This window comes from Oncorhynchus mykiss, chromosome 7 (assembly GCF_013265735.2).
Source record: "Oncorhynchus mykiss isolate Arlee chromosome 7, USDA_OmykA_1.1, whole genome shotgun sequence".
NCBI lineage: Eukaryota > Metazoa > Chordata > Actinopteri > Salmoniformes > Salmonidae > Oncorhynchus > Oncorhynchus mykiss.
The window spans coordinates 10,997,199-11,014,186 of NC_048571.1; positions in this window are offsets into that span (position 1 = coordinate 10,997,199).

The window sequence follows — 16,988 nt, forward strand, 5'->3', positions numbered from 1 at the left end:
AATAGAATCCAAATGTTTGTAATTTGTACTGGCACCGACATTTAACATAGAGTGTAAATGCCAAGTACCATCACTCCACGTAGCTTCTGATTTGCTAGAGGTTTATTTAGTAGGTTCGTGACATTCAGTCTTTGAACAAATTCTTGACCTCGGGCATTCAATTAAAAACAAAAAGTTAAAAGAGTGGGAGGTAAACATTCATTGCAGGTTTTATGTGTTCATTCATGCTTGAGTTCTCTAGAGAGAGCCTCAAGTGCAGTCATTGTGGAATAAGTAGTTCTCTCAGTATTAACAGCAGGTGCCATTCAGAAGCTAGCCAGAGGAAACAAAATGGTGACAACAACAACCGCAACGAAAACAGAGACTTGCCTTTCTTATTTTTCAAATCGAACAATTGACGCGGCCTCATATCCAGTTATTACCGACCCAGCTGGGCATCCATAGAAACAATAAACATGTCAGATATCCAAAATAATACTACGTCTCTCCCTCCCTACCAGCCGACGCTGCCTGCCTACCTGCTGCCTCCACATTTAGGAGAGCCTTTTTTTCTGGCACTTCACATTTGATAAGAGTGCTCAGGTCTGGAGCCTTGCCAATCTGGCAGTGTGGAGATTTAAACCTCAGAGCTCGTCTCACCACTTAAATACCAAATGTTTTAAATTATTTCATAGTGGTTCAACAGAGAGCCCAGCCTGGTTTGATTAGAAGTGAAAGCTGGAGATGAAGAACAGAAGAACTTGTGAATTGCCCGTATTTGAGAGAATTAAATGTATTCACAAAAGGGTGCTACAATACCCCTTGATGGCTAATGTTTTGCAAATTAAGACCAAAAAGCTAATTTTTGTTTTCATTCATTTTTACGATATAGTCAATCATGACTTTGCAGCTGGCCCATCTAGCGGAAATAATTGAGTTCTACCTCCAGGGCCAGATTCATGACAATAAACATCAACCTGTGAATAAAGTCCCACATTACTGACAAACAACACTGCACTTCAACCTTGCGACTCAAAGCAACAGGTTAGGCACTTCTTCATGTTTCTTATTCAATCAAAACACAGCACATTTCTGGCTGGAGGGACAATTCCATTCTCTACATTCAGCACAGATTACAAAAAGATAAAAAATCCATCACTGCATATCATGAATTCTAATTTGAAATTAATGCAAACAGCTTTTGGCAAATAATGAATCTCTGGGTAGCAGAGGCAGGGGAATGTCAACTGAAACTCTGCAGGCCCGGGCTCATCTGGCTACTGTAGGCTGATGCTCCAACCCATCACCATTGTAAAACACCCTCTCTTCATCACTCAATAGGTAATTGGCAGCACCTGCTTAGCACTGACTGGCCTCCAAACAGAGGATAGGGATACTATGTGCGTCTCAAATGGCACCCTATTCCCTATATAGTGGTCTACTTTTGACCAAGTCCCATAGGGCTCTATTAAATAGTGCACTAGGGAATAAGGTGCTGTTTGGAATGCACACACTGTTGTTGTATTCCTCCACTGATGAGCGAGTAAGTTGGGTTTAATATATTGAGTGATGACTGACCACATTGCCAACATGACATGAACTATGAAAGCCTCAGAGGATCAACGGTGATCACGTCACACATCCTTACAGTGGGTCATTGATATAAAGATTCCGAGACTACTCTGGGTTGGGATAGACATTTGTCCCCATATGGGCCACCCTCACGCTGGTACTGAGCAACACTTCATAGTGGGATTCCATGTCAGATTGGAAAGAGACTGGACCAGGGATGTTGACACACTGCAGCAGGCCAGAATAGATGGAACTGCAGAGATGAAAAAAGAGGGTACATGGAATAATACATGGAATAGTGACAGTGAAGATGGGTACGGGGAAGCTCATCGTGTCGTCCTATGTATCGAACCGATGATCAGGATTAGATCACTTCCTGTGTAGGCACAGGGGGTTTATTCAGGCCTCTCTTATCTTCCCACCACTGCAGAAAGTTATGTATTTTTCAGGGGGTTGTGTTGTGTTTAATCTGGACTGTATCTGCCAAGTCAGGCTCTTTATCAATTTCAACTGATTCTTCAAGGAAAGGGCGCCCAGCTCTAAGTGTTAGCTACCCTCACATCCTCTGCTCAGAACCTCCAAATTTGTTCTACATCCTCTCAAGACTTATTCCTGAGATTTTGGAGCTGTTGTTATTCTCATATTTTGTTTTAACACTGAATCAGTCAAATACCGTGTCAACAGAAAAGTCTAAATCTACATCTTATCTTTATATCTAAGGTACGGTATGTGAATAAGAGAAGTGCCTGTTCTGTACAAATACAGGAAAGTACAGGGTATGGGTGTTGTAGAAATACAGAGGCTATTCCCAGGGTAACTGATCCAGATCTGAAATACAGAGGCTATTCCCAGGGTAACTGATCCAGATCTGAAATACAGAGGCTATTCCCAGGGTAACTGATCCAGATCTGAAATACAGAGGCTTTTCCCAGGGTAACTGATCCAGATCTGAAATACAGAGGCTATTCCCAGGGTAACTGATCCAGATCTGAAATACAGAGGCTATTCCCAGGGTAACTGATCCAGATCTGAAATACAGAGGCTATTCCCAGGGTAACTGATCCAGATCTGAAATACAGAGGCTATTCCCAGGGTAACTGATCCAGATCTGAAATCTTACCGTAAAACAAGGCCTTGAAGTGACATGTGTGAGTGTGTGTGTAGAAGCATCAGTAAATAGTTTGTTTAGAACCATAAGTAAACAATGTATGTGTGCGCTCGTGTGGGTTTACGTGTGCGCGAAAGACCCAAAACGTCAGTTATTGTACAATGATTATTAGCTGCTAATAGTCCTTCCTTTCAAGGTCACTGTTCACATTATAGACCTGTAGAACTCAGACGTTATGACATCGCTTAGAAATCTGTCAGATTGCTAACTATGTTGTAATAGAAGCGGTTTTATTTTAATGTTACCTCAACAAGTAAACAAGCAAACAAGCAAACTCAAAGCAATTTGAATTGATATTAACAATTGAGTGCTATAATTCTCATGTTCAAATTGTTAAGCTACTGACACTTACCTAATGATATCACATTAGGTGGTAAAGTGTCGCCAAGGCAACAGGCCGACTTAACCAGAAATAGCAGAGAAACGCACCTCTTCTCCTCCTCCTGTGACTGACAGGAGAAAACAATAAAATGCCAAGCAGCATGCATAGTTAAAAAGGTGGCTCGCATTCACCACTGTGAGGGCTGTTGAACCCTGCTGTTCCTCTGTAGCTGTCTTAATGTTTTTCTCCTGTTCTCTTCTCGCTCCTGTGTACTCTCCACTGGAGGCTGTCCCTTGTGGCTGTATGGGGGGAGAGAGGAGGGAGAGAGGAAGGAGGGGGGCATCTTGTTTCTTTTTACAGACCACTTTTATGATAAGATCAAAATTAAACATTGCCTCGGAGGCACAGAATAAATCTCTAGAATACTGGAGATGTTCTGAAAGGGAAAGCAGTCTTTCTTTTCTCGAGTGTTGGCTATAAAAAGACAGAGATGGAGAACTGTTGGTCGTCGTGAGGTAGCTATGGAGAGCAGGTAGGTGACTTAACCTGTGTTGCTGTGTGCGTTAGACGATGTCGGGAGGTTATTTCGTGGGAGGACTAGAGTCAGACACGACAGCTCAGCCAAGGAGAAGACAGAGGAGGAACACGCTGACCCACATCCCCATCATGCTCCACTCTGCTCTGCAGGAGGCCTTTTTAGAGAGGAGAAGAAGAGTCTCTTAACTGTGCGTCTTTCTCCTTCCTCTTGTGTCTCGCTTCAGGATGCCCCTACGGCTCTTCCCCTCCTCTCATCTCTTGCATCCCAGGGAGACGAGAGGGGAGAGGTGCAGTTAAACGGGCTTTGAGAATGGATGGTTATCTAAGTGGGCATGACCAGAAAAAATAAAATCTGAGCACTCTGGGCTAAAGTGGAGGTGCCACTCTGCCAAATGCTTAGGGGCGGCCTGACACACTTAGAAGATGTGGACTGAAGTGGGGCGGTCCATCTCGAACGACGCTCGTGAAAATCAGAGGCTTCAATCTAGGTCATTGCCACTGATGCATCGCTAACTGAAAGAGAACTTCAGACACACCTGGCCTTTATGGTGACTGCTTTTTCAATATATGTAACGTATCTGCCGAGAGAAGTCAATCTTTTGCCTCTGAGACATCCCATACTTTTGACATTAGTGAGTCAAATTGGAGTGTTCTGGACGGAAGCAAAGTTCAATCCCAGAGTTGACTGGCTTGTATATTTCCTTCCTAAACTGAATATTCCCTTAGAAGATGCCTGAATGGAAATAACTAATCACTCTAGGTTTGTTGTGTCTGATGTTACTCATCTCGACATCCCGAAAATTTTGGAGAGCTTTGCTCTCCATACCGCTTAGGGTCATCGTTGACAAGCTGCATACTGCACGTGTTAGATAAATGAAGCCTATGACAGCAGTAGAAACCAATCACAAGCTGGAACAGAGCTGCCCATATATAACTAGATGGCTATTGGTTCACACATCACATGTGAAGGTTGTAACTATTGTCATACCCTTGAACCTGAATTGCTTGAAGGAAACTTAGTCCGTAGCCCTTTACTGTAGTCAATGACCAAACGCACCCTCTTTGGCCTCATGGGCAAAATGTTACTTCTATTTTTCATAATTTCATAATTAATAAACATGATTGTTTTTTAACTACGAGAATCCGGTGTTTCTATGTCAAACATTTGTGTTATTTTTCAGTCTTCTGTATTGTATATAAAGTGTAATATTGGATGCAAACTCATATCTGACATGGTAAAGGTGTCTTATTTTTTAAGCACATAACCATGTGTGTGAGGTGTATACTTTTTTTTGAAAGTAGATTTGTTTAAGCCTACCAAGAATCACTCTGTGTGACCCTGATTCAGCCCACTGCAGTAAAAGGTTTTAATCACAGTACTGGGAATTACAGTACAAGCTGTGTTCTAGTACTGACAGTTGATGTATAGTGCATCTAGGGAGGATGGACAAGAAGAATGTACACCTTGTCTTTAGACTCTACATGTACTCATAATGATATTGTCATAAGGCAGTATAATCATGGTTGCACACACATAAAGACTCATATAGGCTCATAATTCCCTATACCAATAATCCTAATGCATTATAAGTATAATCATAGTTAGACACACATAAAGACTCATTAAGTCTCATAATCCCGTATACCAATAGTCCTAATGCATTATAAGTATAATCATAATGACTTATAATGTACAGCAACATAATGCTTCATAACTGCTGGTCCCTTTTTCCTCAAGGATCATACAGCATTAGAATGACCATCAGCGTGATGCATTTCTATCGTTTTTGTCAATGAGCAGGACGTCATTATTACTGCATCATAATCTTTGTTATGGTGTGTTATAGAGTACTTATAAGCCACTATAAAGTCATCTTTGATTGCTTTAGGTAAAGTGATGGAATGCCTAAGGCAGACAGATATTACACACCATAGGCTCCTACTGTACAATTATATAAAGTGGTCATTGTCCACTTTCAGTAAAGTGAACATTTCTTCACATTTCATGATGACGCAACTCTCTTCATTCTTTCTCACTCTTCTCGATTCAAACAGTTGCATTACGAAACGCAACACAATGCTACGCTACACTACACTACATTAAGCAACACTACACTACACTACACTACACAACACTACATTACATTAAGCAACACTACACTACACAACATAACATAAATTGCCTCAAAATCTTACAGATCTTAATTTGAGCCAGTTTGCTACACCAGGAAAATAATCCTACAGCAACAGGACATGTAAATTATTATGTGGATTATAATTCATGGATATTTTTGTAGGGGTTGACACATTTTGTTGTAAGGAAAAATCAAGTCTGAAATTTCAAAGTGGAAATTACAAACTTCAGAAGCTTTTTAAACCTCAAATACACTACACATTTTCATATCCTGCATTGCTGGAAACTTCTACTACAACAGGATGATCACATTAAGATCCTACATATGTACAATTGGCAATTTGACACTCCTGCACATTGTATCACAGTGTTTCCCAGTTGGTAACACACATTTGCTGAAACTACATCTTAGGTACTCAAAACTCAAAACACAAAACAGTTAGCCAATTTCCCCAAAAACCCTCAGACATCTTGCAAAATGAAACACATCAATTAAAATCATGTACTCCCTGCTCAAAATGAAACTCTGCATTCAAATGACACACACACACACACACACATCAAGTATATATCAATGATGTTGCTCTTGCTGCGGGCGATTCCCTGATCCACCTCTACGCAGACGACACCATTCTGTATACTTCCGGCCCGTCCTTGGACACTGTGCTATCTAACCTCCAAACGAGCTTCAATGCCATACAACACTCCTTCCGTGGCCTCCAACTGCTCTTAAATGCTAGTAAAACCAAATGCATGCTTTTCAACCGTTCGCTGCCTGCACCCGCACGCCCGACTAGCATCACCACCCTGGATGGTTCCGACCTAGAATATGTGGACATCTATAAGTACCTAGGTGTCTGGCTAGACTGTAAACTCTCCTTCCAGACTCATATCAAACATCTCCAATCTAAAATCAAATCTAGAGTCGGCTTTCTATTCCGCAACAAAGCCTCCTTCACTCACGCCGCCAAACTTACCCTAGTAAAACTGACTATCCTACCGATCCTTGACTTCGGCGATGTCATCTACAAAATAGCTTCCAATACTCTACTCAGCAAACTGGATGCAGTTTATCACAGTGCCATCCGTTTTGTTACTAAAGCACCTTATACCACCCACCACAGCGACCTGTATGCTCTAGTCGGCTGGCCCTCGCTACATATTCGTCGCCAGACCCACTGGCTCCAGGTCATCTACAAGTCCATGCTAGGTAAAGCTCCGCCTTATCTCAGTACACTGGTCACGATGGCAACACCCACCCATAGCACGCGCTCCAGCGGGTGTATCTCACTGATCATCCCTAAAGCCAACACCTCATTTGGCCGCCTTTCGTTCCAGTTCTCTGCTGCCTGTGACTGGAACGAATTGCAAAAATCGCTGAAGTTGGAGACTTTTATCTCCCTCACCAACTTCAAACATCTGCTATCTGAGCAGCTAACCGATAGCTGCAGCTGTACATAGTCTATCGGTAAATAGCCCACCCAAATTTACCTACCTCATCCCCATACTGTTTTTATTTTATTTACTTTTCTGCTCTTTTGCACACCAATATCTCTACCTGCACATGACCATCTGATCATTTATCACTTCAGTGTTAATCTGCAAAATTGTAATTATTCGCCTACCTCCTCATGCCTTTTGCACACAATGTATATAGACTCTCTTTTTTTCTACTGTGTTATTGGCTTGTTTATTGTTTACTCCATGTGTAACTCTGTGTTGTTGTCTGTGTCACACTGCTATGCTTTATCTTGGCCATAAACCTAATTCAGTGGGAAGGATAAGATTTTGTTGTTATACTGTATATTGCTTGTGAATACTCAAACAAGAAAGACAAACAAATGCATAAAATTTGTCAGTTTTATATTTCAACATGACTCAATACATGTCAACCAGCATACTGTAAGCACACACACAGTAAACATGCAAACATACAGTAAATATGTTTTGCATATGCAAAGGAAGAAAAATATTACTGTATTGTATGTAGATAAAGAAATCTAAATCATAAGTCAAGAAACAAATACTCCATTGCGAAAACAAAATCAGTCATGCCTGTTATTTTGGTCCGGCCACAGAATGTTATCAACATCACAGGAGATATTCTCCTTGGTCAGACAGTGGGGGAAATTTATTTTGGCTTGACTCATCCATCCCTGACAGGACTCTGCTGGAACGTCACCACAGGCATCCTCCATTGCCTGGAGAAGGGCCAGACGGAGAGATGGAGATGGGCAGTGTTGTATGGTCCAAGGGTGGCATGGAGGTGGAAGACCCCATTGTGGCTCATAGCTGTGTATACGATGACATTTCCCCAGCGCTGGCCAGGTACCTCAATGTGGCACGTTGACCAATGATGTTCCTTCCTCTCCTCCTCGTCTTCGCTGAATCCAGCCTCATCTATGAGTATGAGTTCCTGGGGGATGGGACTTGCATCCAACTCCATGATTCTCTGAAATGACAGTAAATACTGTAATTGTTGTATAGTAAAGTTCACTGGCAGCATCAATGAGTCTCTAATGTTTTAAGAGTGTAATACTAGTACATTACTTACTTGCACATATCGCACCGTTTATCCTTCCCTCTTTGGGAATTCCTTTCAAATGGGGCTCTGTAGATGTGCTTCATCTGGAGATGGTGTTTCTGAAGGATAGGGGCTGTGGTTGAGAATAAGCTCACTCTGATGTTATGGAAGATGGCAGGGTTTTAAATAATCTGCTGTTGGATTTTCAACTACCGTTTGTACAATGGCAGCCTCCTGTTGGTCTGTAGACGCATTCTACCACCCGTGGGGGTCATCTTTCGGTTCTACAAAAACAAAATAGCATACAGTACAGTTTTCCACATTGTTTACACACGTTTGCTGAATCTTTGGCCCATTTTCCCAAAACTCTACACAAAACCACTAACACAAAATGCTAAACTCTACACAAAACCACAAACACAAAATGCTAAACTCTACACAAAACCACAAACACAAAATGCTAAACTCTACACAAAACCACAAACACAAAATGCTAAACTCTACAAAAGCAAACACTGCATTCAAAACTGTTTAATTTCTTTCCAAAATTTCTTTTTTTTTTTGCATCAAAATGACACACACATGTCATATGAATAGATCTGTCTACCAACCAACAACACACTGATGTGCTCAACACAAAACACCACTATGAATATCCCATCAGTAGGTTTATCCCTTTTGCATGTTCAGTGTTACACTGTAGCTGGTTGTAAAATATTGTTACAGTAATGTATGCCTACTCAAATATACATAAATAAACACAAACAAATGCAATACAGTAACAAAAACATTGTCATTTATTTCCAAAATAATTTGAACACTTGTGTTTTGTATGTACAGTGAGGGAAAAAACTATTTGATCCCCTGCTGATTTTGTACGTTTGCCCACTGACAAAGAAATGATCAGTCTATAATGTTAATGGTAGGTTTATTTGAACAGTGAGAGACAGAATAACAACAAAAAAATCCAGAAAAACACACGTCAAAAATGTTATGAATTGATTTGCATTTTAATGAGGGAAATAAGAACTTCACCACCTCTCAATCAGAAAGACTTCTGGCTCCCAGGTGTCTTTTATACAGGTAACGAGCTGAGATTAGGACACACTCTTAAAGGGAGTGCTCTTAATTTCAGTTTGTTACCTGTATAAAAGACACCTGTCCACAGAAGCAATCAATCAAACAGATTCCAAACTCTCCACCATGGCCAAGACCAAAGAGCTCTCCAAGGATGTCAGGGACAAGATTGTAGACCTACACAAGGCTGGAATGGGCTATAAGACCATCGCCAAGCAGCTTGGTGAGAAGGTGACAACAGTTGGTGCGATTATTCGCAAATGAAAGAAACACAAAGGAACTGTCAATCTCCTTCGGCCTGGGGCTCCATGCAAGATCTCACCTCATGGAGTTGCAATGATCATGAAAACGGTGAGGAATCAGCACAGAACTACACGGGAGGGTCTTGTCAATGATCTCAAGGCAGCTGGGACCATAGTCACCAAAAAAACAATTGGTAACACACTACACCGTGAAGGACTGAAATCCTGCAGCGCCCGCAAGGTCCCCCTGCTCAAGAAAGCACATATACATGCCTGTCTGAAGTTTGCCAATGAACATCTGAATGATTCAGAGGACAACTGTGTGAAAGTGTTGTGGTCAGATGAGACCAAAATGGAGCTCTTTGGCATCAACTCAACTCGCCGTGTTTGGAGGAGTAGGAATGCTGTCTATGACCCCAATAACGCCATCCCACTGTCAAACATGGAGGTGGAAACATTATGCTTTGTGGGTGTTTTTCTGCTAAGGGGACAGGACAACTTCACCGCATCAAAGGGATGATGCCGGGGCCATGTACCGTCAAATCTTGGGTGATAACCTCCTTCCCTCAGCTAGGGCATTGAAAATGGATCGTGGATGGGTATCCCAGCATGACAATGACCCAAAACACACGGCCAAGGCAACAAAGGAGTGGCTCAAGAAGAAGCATATTAAGGTCCTGGAGTGGTTTAGCCAATCTCCAGACCTTAATCCCATAGAAAATCTGTGGAGGAAGCTGAAGGTTCGAGTTGGCAAACTGATATGTCAGACTGCAGTATACTACAGTATACATAAATAAAGAGCATAGTGTAGATGGTAGGTAACTTACCGGTTGTCATTTCTGAATGTTCGAATGATAGATGCAACCGTGTAGCAGCTCAGGTTGGGCTGAACTCTCTGCCCAGCGCCCCTTATACTCAATCCATGGTTGAGCACATGGTCAACCAATGTGGCCCTGATCTCATCTGAGACAACTGTCCTTCCTCATTCTCCTCTTCTTACTCTCACTCCTTCACCTCTAGCTCTTGCTTCACCATTGACTTCCATTTTCCTCCAAAACAGGAGCACTCATCTGTGGCCTTTTATAGTGTTAATGCTCTGATTTCTAAGTGAACAATTCAGCAACTAGTGTTTACACCTATGAGGAGTGGGTGTTGCCAATTGGTGTATAGAGCTTGGCATTGTGATTGGCATTGCTTTCCAAAGGGATTAAAGAGATTTTCATTTAGAATGTTGTGCCTAATGTAGAGAACTGTGTGTAGTGTTTTACAAAAAGTGAGATATAGAATTGAAAACTGAGTGTAAAGCAGGAATTGTGCTTATAATTTTGCAGACTTGGTTTAGGGATTTGGTATATGAGTTTCAGGCTTCAGTGATTGCGTTTCAAGTTCCAATTGGGAAAAACTGTAATACAGTATACACAATAAATATTTGATTTGATTTGACAAAGTAGTAAAGCTCCCAGTTTCAGGCATACAGTAATACATGAAACATTGACTTTGTTTCCCCTTCCAGTATGTATTGGAATCTACAGTCTTTACTGTGCTTTATGTTGCACTACTGTCAAGTAGTAAAAGTAGTAGAGAGATCCAATGTTTACAGTACATACCTATTCTCATTTTGGAACGTCCGGATGATGGATTCTACGGTGAAGCTGTTCAGATTGGGCTGCACTCTCTGCCTCTCTTAAGGTCAAACCATGGTTGACCACATGGTCCACCACAGTCGCCCGAATTTCATCAGAGATTACTCTCCCTGTTCTTGGTCTTCCTCTACTCCCACCTCTACTCCCACCTCTACCCCCACCTCTACTCCCACCTCTACTCCCACCTCTACCCCCACCTCTACTCCCACTTCCACCTCTACCTCTTTCTCTACCTTTACCTCTACCCCCACCTCCACCTCTACCTCTACCTCCATCTCTACCCCTCTCTACCTCCATCTCCACCTCTACCTCCACCTCCACCTCTACCTCTAACCCACCTCCACCTCTACCTCCATCTCCACCTCTACCTCCATCTCCTCCTCTACTCCCACCTCCACCTCCACCTCCACCTCTACCTCTACCTCTATCTCTACTCCCACCTTTACCTCCACCTCTACCTCTACCTCCACCTCTACTCCCACCTTTACCTCCACCTCCACCTCTACCTCTACCTCCACCTCTACTCACACCTTTACCTCCACCTCTACCTCCACCTCTACTCCCACCTTAACCTCCACCTCTACCCCCACCTCTACTCCCACCTTTACCTCCACCTCTATCTCTACCTCTACCTCTACCTCTACCCCCACCTCTCCTCCCACCTTTACCTCCACCTCCACCTCTACCTCCACCTCTACTCCCACCTTTACCTCCACCTCTATCTCTACCTCCACCTCCACCTCTACCTCCAACTCTACTCCCACCTTAAACTCCACCTCCACCTCCACCTCTATCTCCACCTCCACCTCTATCTCTATCTCTACCTCTACCCCCACCTCTACTCCCACCTTTACCTCCACCTCCACCTCCAACTCTACTCCCACCTTTACCTCCACCTCCACCTCTACCCCCACCTCTACTCCCACCTTTACCTCCACCTCCACCTCCAACTCTACTCCCACCTTTACCTCCACCTTTACCTCCACCTCCACCTCTATCTCTACCTCCACCTCTATCTCCATCTCCACTTCTATCTCTACCCCCACCTCCACCTCTACCTCTATCTCTACCTCCACCTCTACCTCTACCCCCACCCCCACCCCCACCTCCACCTCCACCTCTACCTCTACCTCCACCTCCACCTCCACCTCTACCTCTACCTCTACCTTTACCCCCACCTCCACCTATACCTTCACCTCCACCTCCACTTCTACTCCCACATTTACCTCCACCTACACCTCCACCTCTACCTCTACCCCTACCTCTACCCCACCTCCACCTCTACCTCTATCTCTACCTCTATCTCTACCTCTGCCTCTGCCTCCATCTCCACCTCCAACTCTATCTCTACCTCCACCTCTATCTCCACCTCTATCTCTATCTCTACCCCCACCTCCACCTCTACCTCTACCTCTACCCCCACCTCCACCTCTACTTCTACCTCCACCTCTACTCCCACCTTTACCTCCACCTACACCTCCACCTCTACCTCTACCCCTACCCCCACCCCCACCCCCACCCCCACCTCCACCTCTACCTCTATCTCTGCCTCCACCTCTATCTCTACCTCTACCTCTACCTCTACCCCCACCTCCACCTCCACCTCTACCTCTATCTCCACCTCTACCTCTACCTCCACCTCTACCTCTACCCCCACCTCTACCTCTACCTCCACCTCCACCTCCACCTCCACCTCCACCTCCACCTCCACCTCCACCTCTACCTCTACCTCTACCCCCACCTCTACCTCTACCTCCACCTCCACCTCCACCTCTCTCTGCCAAGTTTGCTTCCATTGTTCTCCAAACACAAGAATACTCCCCTGTGGCCTTTTTATCCATACCGAAGGTCTGATTGCAAAGTGAACATGTACGCAGTTAGTGTTTGTACATGTGAAGAGTGAAAGTGATCAATCGGCAATCTGAGTGCAAAGCAAAATATGTGCCAGTAGTATCACAGATTTGGTGTATGGTTCTGTTGTTAGAGGGTTGGATCATTGTGCCTCATGGCCAGTTTCAGTGGGTAAACAATTGGGAAAAAATGTAACATAAATACTCAAAAAAAGAGAAAAAGGTCAAAGAAAAAGTCAAAGTCCTGTGCAACAAAATGTTACAACATGTCTGACAAATATGTATGGCATTTATCTGAAGCTCTTATTCATAGCGACTTACAGCACAGCGAGTGCATTTTAAAATATATATATATATGGTGCCAGCGGGAATCGAACCCACATTTCATCACTTTTCCTAAAGCCCTCAATTACTTTATAGTGGCTTATAAGTACTCTATAACACACCATAACAAAGATTATGATGCAGTAATAATGACGTCCTGCTCATTGACAAAAACGATAGAAATGCATCACGCTGATGGTCATTCTAATGCTGTATGATCCTTGAGGAAAAAGGGACCAGCAGTTATGAAGCATTATGTTGCTGTACATTATAAGTCATTATGATTATACTTATAATGCATTAGGACTATTGGTATACGGGATTTTGAGACTTAATGAGTCTTTATGTGTGTCTAACTATGATTATACTTATAATGCATTAGGATTATTGGTATAGGGAATTATGAGCCTATATGAGTCTTTATGTGTGTCTCACTATGATTATACTTATAATGCATTAGGATTATTGGTATAGGGAGCACCCCCTTATCCACATCGACGGGACAGTAGTGGAGAGGACAGTAAGTTTTAAGTTCCTTGGCGTACACATCACGTACAAACTGAATTGGTCCACCCACACAGACAGCGTTGTGAAGAAGGCGCAGCAGCGCCTCTTCAACCTCAGGAGGCTGAAGAGATTTGCCTTGTCACCAAAAGCACTCACAAACTTCTACAGATGCACAATTCGAGAGCATCCTGTCGGGCTGTATCACCGCCTGGTACGGCAACTGCTCCGCCCACAACCGTAAGGCTCTCCAGAGGGTAGTGAGGTCTTCACAACGCATCACCGGGGGAAAACTACCTGCCCTCCAGGACACGTACACCACCCGATGTCACAGGAAGGCCATAAAGATCATCAAGGACAACAACCACCCGAGCCACTGCCTGTTCACCCCGCTATCATCCAGAAGGCGAGGTCAGTACAGGTGCATCAAAGCTGGGACCGAGAGACTGAAAAACAGCTTCTATCTCAAGGCCATCAGACTGTTAAACAGCCACCACTAACATTGAGTGGCTGCTGCCAACATACTGACTCAACTCCAGCCACTTTAATAATGGAAATTGATGTAAAAAATGTATCACTAGCCACTTTAAACAATGCTACTTAATAGAATGTTTACATACCCTACATTACTCATCTCATATGTATATACTGTACTCGATACCATCTACTGCATCTTGCCTATGCCGTTCTGTACCATCACTCATTCATATATCTTTATGTACATATTCTTTATCCCTTTATACTTGTGTGTATAAGGTAGTAGTTGTGGAATTGTTAGGTTAGATTACTCGTTGGTTATTACTGCATTGTCGGAACTAGAAGCACAAGCATTTCGCTACACTCGCATTAACATCTGCAAACCATGTGAATGTGACAAATACAATTAGATTTGATACGGGATTATGAGACTGTATGAGTCTTTATGTGTGTCTATAACTATGCTTATACTGCATTATGACTGTGTCATACTAGTACATGTATAATGCATCATTATGCATATAGGCTTATGACCATCTGTCATAAAAAACCTCCTCCTGTCGACCAGTACTGTTGCATGTAGAGTTCATAACATGCTGGTTGTATTATTCAGCTTTACTCTATTTGCTGCAGCATAGAAACAGCAGCGCCCGCTATGCTTAAGCGCACACTACAGTAGCTCAGTGCATGTGGAATTAAAGAAAACTACCCGTACATGTCATTTAAAGAACAGGCCCTGACACCATCAATCAGCTTCATGTAAACCTTTTAAATAGCAGCCGTTAGCTGAATTTAAATAGAGTGTGCAGAGAAGATGGGGTGAAACCTGGCAAAAGAAGCGAAAACTACAGCGCAGTCGTCATCTGATGGAATCAGGGACCTGTATGATGTTTTCACCGGCGCCAAACGGGAAAAGCCATTGCATTACTGACCTACGGTTACCAGAGCGGCACATCTCACAGACATGAAACCATCAACATTGTGGCTCAGAGGACGCTTCACCGTACACTATCGTATCAAGCATGGGCCATGCCCTGTGATAGGCTAAACCAAGTCGCTATCTGCCACTTAGGAGTGTGGAGGGAGAGATCGAAACAGATGGGTGTTGGGGGATTTAAAAGAGAAACAAAGAAAAAATGAACGCTAAACACTGGAATTGCCCAGAGACGTCAAGACATCATACCTCTTCTACTCTCCTCCATTAATATTCTATCTGGACACTTACACTGCCTGCTACACTGTTGCTACACACCTCCAACATGCTGAAGAGATTATGTAAAGGTACTATGGGGACTTCCTGGAATGGGCCAAGACCGTCTAATTAAGGCAAGAGGTTAGAATAGTGACGTCCCTCCGTGGCCCTGGGAGTCATCTTCATGACAGCTCCGCTGAATACCTTGACTGAACCTCATGATGTATAATTCAGTCGACACGCAAGGGATCTGAATAAGACTGGCTAATGATGTTGACAACGGCGTCAAAACCCTTAAACTGATTAGTATTGCCATGCAGGGCTCCCTCTGCTCCATATCACGGAAGGACATCTCTAATGGTAGGCTAGCCAGATACCTGTTTCAGGATCGGGAAATGTGGCAGAGTGTTAAGTTGTGATGATGAGCTGGAACAAATTTTGTTGAATTATTCAACAAGATTTAGACACCCATGGAGAAAGCAATGTAGTATCATTAATATTGATGAACATATTGTTTTTACTGTACATTGCATGCTGCTTTCGCTATTTCCCCAAAGAGAGAGCTTTTGTCTAAATACTAAATGATGAGAAAACCCTTAGTATTCTATTGAGAACCAACCATCGTTTCCTTTCGCTTTATCTCTGTCATCTCCACACGCATCTTCATCCACTGATGAGGAAATGCAGCTGTGGTGGGATGTCTCCCTCCAGCTGAGCCATGGCCAGAGAGACTCCCCCGTCGCCTGACATGACACTTGGACATTTTCCGGAGTGTGTTACAGCATGACCCGGCTGTCTGGTCCTTCTCTGCGAGAACCCAGCAGGGTGTTTTTTAAATCCCCCAACACCCCTCTGTTTCTATCTCTCCCTCCACACTCCTCCTTGTATGTCCCTCCATAAAAGACATGACTTACAAATGGAAGCTCCCGCTGCCGCAGACAGAACGTTTGGGTTGATTTGTGCCCAGAACTTCTCTGTCTCTCATCCAGAGATTGTGCTCTGCTCTCTGTGGATTCACACTGTTCCATGTCTGCTGCAATATCTTCCTCTAGAATCAATGAGTGAAGTTCCTTCCTCAGCTTTGAAATATAACAATCCTGTGATATGGTATGACATGGTTTCGTATCACATAGTACAACAGTTATTTGAGGTGTGTGTTACAGAAGCTGAAAGATGTTGATGGTGATATGTCATTGCGTTGTGTAATGGGTTTAGTATTGCCACAGTATTGGCACAGGTGTGTGCCAAACTAATGAGCGGACGTAGCTGGATTGTCCCTGCAATCAGAGAGGAGGTTGTGTCCTCCCGTAGATGAAATAATCTTGTAATTAGGGGGTAAAATCAACCGGCTTATGATTTCCTTGCTCCTGTTGTGTGTGTGTGTGTGTGTGTGTGTTGGTGTGGGTGTGTGTTTGTGTGTGGGTGTGTGGGTGGGTGTTGATG